This window comes from Arvicola amphibius, chromosome 6, assembly GCF_903992535.2.
Source record: "Arvicola amphibius chromosome 6, mArvAmp1.2, whole genome shotgun sequence".
Classification (NCBI taxonomy): domain Eukaryota; kingdom Metazoa; phylum Chordata; class Mammalia; order Rodentia; family Cricetidae; genus Arvicola; species Arvicola amphibius.
The window spans coordinates 6805596-6812180 of NC_052052.2; the positions used below are offsets into that span (position 1 = coordinate 6805596).

Consider the following 6585-nt stretch of genomic DNA (forward strand, 5'->3'; position numbering starts at 1 on the left):
TCCAGGCCCAGGGCGCCGCGCCAGCGGGGCCGGCCCGGTGGGTCCTGGCGGGGTCGAAGGTGCCTTCCGCGGCCCCTCCCCGGGAGACAAAGGGCCGGCGGCTCCCCCGTGCCCCGGCGCCGCGCCGACCCCGTGCTGCGGTCGTGGCTCGGCCTCGCGCTTACCTGGGCCGCCCGAGCGCGCGGCGCCGGGGGCTGCGGGTCCGGAGCGCGGCGGCCTGTTCCGGGGCGCGCTCAGCCGGAGCAGCAGCCGCGGCGGCGGCAGCAGCAGCAGCAGGAGCGGCCGCCTCAGCCTCCGCCTCTCCGTGAGTCACCGCGGCGGGGAAGGAGGGAGGCGCCAGGCCGCCGGAGGAGGGACCGGCGGAGGGGGCGGCATTGGGCTCCGCGCGCTCGGCGGAGGCGCGGCGGAGGCCACGCCCCTGGGGGCGGTACCAGAGAGGGACGGGGCCTGGAGGGGTGGAGCACGAGGGCGGGAGAGAGCCTGGTATTGGTTAACGCTGCCTGCGGGGCTGGCTGGAGGGCGGAGTCCGGAGCCTCACTGCGAGGAAGGCAGTTCATTGGGAATCTCTGCTCGAAGGCGGGGTCTCCCAGTGGGCGGGTAGTAGCTGACTCCGTTAGGAGAACCCAGGGGAGTTGCAGGCGTTGTGGGCACCGAGGGGTCACATAGGGTAGACTCTTCGCTGAGGCTAGTTGACCCAGAACCCCGAAAGAATCTGAAAAGGAAGAGGTTGCAGACTATTTAGGGGCGTGGTATCTTGAAACACTTAGGTCCGCTCTTGAATTTGTGGCCTAGCCTGGGATCTGTGTTGCCCAGAGTGCCCAGGGCCTGTGATAAAAAATGTTGCTGTATCTGGAGAGGGTCAAAAGGGGTAATAGCACATTTTAAGCAAAACACGAATTGCTTTTGGTATCCGACATCCTTTTAAAGGGACGAGAATGTTTAAGTGTGGTCTCATTTCCAGTATTTATTTTTTGAAAGATTTATGTGTGTATCTACATGCATGTTTGTGTAACGCGTGTATATCTGACCATCAGATCCCCTGAAACTGGAGTTACAGATGGTTGTGAGCAGCCATGTGAGTCTGGACACTGAACTCTGGTCCTCTACAAAAGCAGCAAGTGCTCTAAACAGCTGAGCCATCCATCTCTTCAGCACCTGGTTTAAAATGTTTAACTCACTGTTTACAAAGGGTGCTGTCAGTTCAGAGGCTCTCCTTAACCGTTCCTCCACCTTCCAGTGTCTCCTGTTCTTTATTCCACCCTCTTCTGTACATTTCCCCCTTCCCCTTGGAGGGGCTGGAGAGATGACTCAGTGATTAAGAGTACATATTGCTCTTGCAGAAGACACAAGTTTGTTTCTTAGTGTCCATGTCAAATGGCCCACAAGCCACCTTAACTCCAGCTCCAGGGGATCCAATGCCCTCTTCTGCCTCTGTGAGCACTGCATTCACATGTACAAAACCACACTCTGATAGACATATAATACAATATAATATAATATAATATACATATAATTGAACAAAATAAAAATTAGGTGTGGAAAAAACTGGTGGGTAAGAGCACTGCTGATCTTGCAGAGGACCTGGGTTTGGTTCCAAACACCCACATCAGATAGCCCAGCTATGGCTGAAATTCGAGTTCTAGGGGATTCGACACTTTCTTCTAGTGTCCATGGTACACATAAAACAGGCATACACCTGTACAAATTAATTAGAAATTGTACACTAAAATTGAAATGATATAGGAATTAACATGAACCTGGCCCAAAGAAGACATACAAATTTCTGAAGCATTTCTTCTTTTAAAATGAAGTTAAGAAAGACAAAAATTAAAATACAATAAACTTTTGTGTATTTTTGTTGTATGGCACTATTCCTGGGGAGACTTGAGCAAGCACCTCCTCCTCTCAGACAGGGTGCTAACCACAGGCCAAACATCGACCCAAATCCAACTTGGTAAAACCAAATGACTCTTATTGGTGTTACTTCCAGGAGCATGGGTGAAGTTACAGGCACAGAAATGACTCAAAGGCAGCTGTTTCACCCACACCCTCATCGTCCTGTGAGTATCAGCTCACAAAAGCTGGAAACCTGGGACACACTGCACAATCTGCAGGCAGCTCAACAGGCTGAAGAACAGTCCTTCCCTGCAGCTCAGCGGCCCATGCCCTTCTAGGCAGCTCAGCAGGCCTTACTGCCTACATATGCTTGGGAAGGGAGGGGGTCTAGTGAATCTGATCAACTTCAGGAACTTCCTGAAGCCACTGAATTGTTTACCTCCTGATCTTAATGAGTTCAACTGTGGGATGGAACATTTCACCTTCCCTTGGAACATAGAGTTGCTTCAACTCCACTTTAACACCCTGTGTCTTGTTTTGTTTTGTTTTCTCGAGACAGGTTTTCTCTGTGTAGCCTTAGCTGTCCTGGAACTAGCTCCATAGAACAAACTCACAGAGATCAGCCCGCCTCTGCCTCCCAAGTGCTGGGATTAAAGATGTGCACCACCACCACCTGGCCTGTGTCTTATTTTGTTTGGTTTGGTTGGTTGGTTTTGTTTTGTTTTGTTTTGTTTTTTTTCGAGACAGGGTTTCTCTGTGTAGCCCTAGCTGTCCTGAAATTTACTCTGTAGACCAGGCTGGCCAGAGATCCACCTGCCTCCGTCTCCTGAGTGCTGGGATTAAAAGGATATGCCCAGCACTGCTCCAGCTTAACATCCTGTATCTTAAGGAGCTCTCTACAAAGACAGGTTATAATCTTGGAGGAAACTGCTATACAACAGTTATGTGTGCACATGTTGCTTGTGTGTGCACATGTGTGTGGATGTCAAAAGTCAAAGTCTCCTATCTCCCACTATCATTTTCCACCTTCTGCTAATATGGTTTTTGTTTTGTTTTGAGTCAGTCAGTGTCTCTCACAGAATTTGGAGCTGAGGAACACTTGATGAGGTTTCCTTGATTTTTTAAATGACTTATTTTATTTCATGTGCTGGAGTTTTTCCTGCATGTATGTCTATATGAAGCTATTGGATCCTCTACAACTGGAGTTACAGGAAGTTGTAAACTGCCATCTGGGTGCTGGGAATTGAACTCAGGTCCTCTGGAGGAGCAGCCCGTGCTCTTAACCACTGAGCCACTGCTCCAGCCTCTTGAGTGTTCCTACCCAGCAGCCTGCACAGCACCTCATGATGCTTTGCTGTCCAAGAGGGAGGAAGCTGCTGGCTCAGTTCCAGCTTAATTTGCCGGTGTGGTGCATTCCAGTGTGTGGTTGGTGTTTTCAGTATCGTGGGTGGGTGATCAGGAGCAATCCAGTGCAATTGACCTCCATTGTTCCGGAGCCTCTGTGACTCCCTGGCCAGCAGCTGACAGGGAGAGGCCCCATTCCTGACCCTGGGATTGTTGCTTAGAGAACTACGGCTTTTGGGATAGCATTTTCCATCCATAGAGAGCACTTCCATTCAAACTTGTTTAAATTTTTTTAATTAATTAGGTCTAGATTGGCTAGACTGGCAAGCCCCAGGGCTCTGCCTACTCAGCAAGTTGATTACAAGTTTTTACGTGGGTGCTGGAGATTCAGTGACCAAGCTCCCGACTCTCAGAGTAAACATTGTAAAAACGCTCTTCTTATATTCGGAAATGCCCACATCACTCTTTACTCTTGATTCCACAGACTGTACTGTAGTCATGACTGAGAGACATGTAGTTATGAGATTATGAATCCTCCAAGGCCAGAAATGTCTTATTCATGACTAGATCTCCAAAGAATCCTGTGCCTGGAGCAAAATTCAACAAACTTTTGCCAATACAGCTTATCAATGGGTCCTCCGAGATTCCTGGTGAACACAGGATGGATTATATTTTTTTAAGATATGTTTAATAACCAGGTGGGAAAGGAATGCAGATTAAGATGCGTTAGTATGAAATAATGGATACTTTTCTTATTCTTCCCAAATTTTTCATATGTAATTTTTAAAGATTTGTTTGTTTTGTTTTATGTGTATGTTTGCCTGCATGTATGATTACTACATGCATGCAGTGCCCTCAGAGTCCACAAGAGGGCACTGGATCCCCTGAAACTGGAGGACAGATTGTGTGAACTGCCTTGTGGATGCTGGGAACCTAACTCTGGTCCTAACCACTGAGCCATCTCTCCAGCCCCCTGTATTATTTTTATAGTTTAAAATTACAGTAAGTTCATCAATACAGTCAGTCTCTCAACTACCCCACGGGCTCAGATTGGGCAATCTGCATTTCTAGGCTTTAGGTTCACTCTGCCTCCACCCTCTGCCTAGGAAACAGGAGCATCTGTCAGTGCTGACAGCCCCCATACCATCTCCCCTCCCAGGGGACGTTAGCCTCAGCCCTCTGGTGCATTCATGAGGCTGTCCCTTACAGTATTTATCTCTCCCCCTGAAGTAGGGGAGACATGTGACACAACGTGGACCAATTGAAGTCTTTCCTTTAAACTTTCAGAATTAGTAATGAATGGAAGACATTATGTCTCAGTGGGTAAAGGGCGCTCGAGTACAAGCCCGACCACCTGAGTCCCGCCTCCTCCCCCTGCCCCAGAACTCACACAGAGGTGGAAGGAGAAAACAGATCCCATAGAGTGGTCCTCTGACTTGTGCACTCTCGCTGCATGGTATGCCAGCTCCCCCTCCCCTATGTGCAAACACACACACACACACACACACACACACACTAGCAAAAATAAAGCTTAGAAGAGAATGGTGGTAACCATCTTTCTCTGTGAGTTTAAAGTCAACTTGGTCTTTCTGGCAAGTTAAAGAGCAACCAGGGTTACAGGAAAAAAAAAGAGAAGAAAGAAGAAAGAAGAAGGAGAAGGAGAAGGAGAGAGAAGAAGAAAGGAAAGAAAGAGAAAGAAAGAAAGAAAGAAAGAAAGAAAGAAAGAAAGAAAGCAACTAGAATCTAGAGTTGAGCAGTTGCCAAGCAAAAGCAGGAAGAACATAAGCTCAGTCAGGATGGGCACCAGTTACACAGCTCAAAACAGATTCAGAGGGCTGGAGAGATGGCTCAGCAGTTAAGAGCATTGCCTGCTCTTCCAAAGGTCCTGAATTCAATTCCTGGCAACCACATGGTGGCTCACAATCATCTGTAATTAGGTCTGGTGCCCTCTTCTGGCCTGCAGGAATATACGTAGACAGAATATTGTATACATAATAAATAAATATTTTAAAAAAACAGATTCAGAAACAAAACAAAAACGTAACATAATAAAGATAACCAATTTATATAATCAATAGTGATGTTTATATTGATTGTCAGTGTGACAGGGTCTCAGATCACCCTAGAGACAAGTCTGTGGGCATGTCTGCAAGGTATCATCTGGACTAGGTGGATTAAATGTGGGCAGCACAATCCCATGGGCTGCAGACCCAGACTCATAAAAAGGAGAGCTGGGCACCAGCATCTGTCGTTGCTTCCTGACTGTGACTATGACCTGAGCAGCTGCCTCCCGTGCCCACTGCCTCCCTGTCACAATGGACGGTGAACCTGTCCAGTGAAATAAGCCCTTCCATAAGCTGATTTTGTCGGGTATTTTTCATCATGTCAACAATGAATATATAGGCTGAAGGTGTACCTCCGTGGTGCCATGCTTGCCTAGCATGAACAAGGCACTGAATTTGATTGACCCAGCACTACAAAAGGAGGGGATGAACCAATTTTTCAAAAAATCTAAATCTAGGGGGCTGGAGAGATGGCTCAGAGATTAAGAGCATTGCCTGCTCTTCCAAAGGTCCCGAGTTCAATTCCCAGCAACCACATGGTGGCTCACAACCATCAGTAATGTTGTTTGGTGCCCTCTTCTGGCCTTCGGGCATACACACAGACAGAATATTATATACATAATAAATAAATAAATAAATAAATAATATTTTTAAAAAATCTAAATCTAACAACTATTAACTAACAAATAATACCAAGCCACCCATGGTAGCTCACATTTGTAACCTCATGAAGCTGAAACAGGAGGATTTCTGTGAGTCTGAGGCAAGAATAAACCTCACAGTTAGATAATGAGCTGAATGCTAGCCTGGGCTATGGAAGTGAGATTCTGTCTCAGAAATGCTAACAAAAGGCCACTGATGTGGCACAGTGGGTAAAAGTCCTTGCCTCACAAGCCTGATCACTTACATTTGGTATCCTGAACCCATGTAAGCATGGAGAGAGAGAATCAACTCCACACATACATACACACACACACATATATACACACACACGTACACAAGCACATACATACACATGCGCACACTCACAAAGGCTGGACAGGTGACTCACTGGGCAAAGCAATCACTATGCAAGAATTATCTGATCCCCTGAACCCATACAAGTCCAGGCATGTTAGTGTATATTAAACCCTAGAGCCCCGGTAAGGAGAGAGACTCCCTGGAAGGCCACAGCCAGCTGAATAAAAGACCCTGCCTTGAACAAACTGGAAGTTGAAAACTGACGCTCAACAATTCTCCTTTGATGTTAATATGTGCATCAAGGAATATGTATGCACACATGCACACACACGGGTTTGTGTTTTTGGTTTTTTTTTTTTTTTTTTTTTTTTTTTGGTTTTTC

General features: G+C 47.0%; 1 protein-coding gene across 2 annotated transcripts in view; it reads right to left on the minus strand.

Moving 5' to 3' along the window:
• The window catches only part of Ctnnbip1 (catenin beta interacting protein 1), a 49120-nt gene extending 48836 nt beyond the window's left edge, over positions 1–284 (minus strand). The window contains exon 1 of one of the 2 annotated variants that reach the window (XM_038334837.1): positions 165–284. The gene's annotated coding sequence lies outside the window, so the exon portion shown is untranslated. The remainder of the gene's footprint in view (positions 1–164) is intronic. The other variant, XM_038334840.2, reaches the window with a different exon arrangement.
• Between the last annotated feature and the right edge of the window lie 6301 nt (positions 285–6585).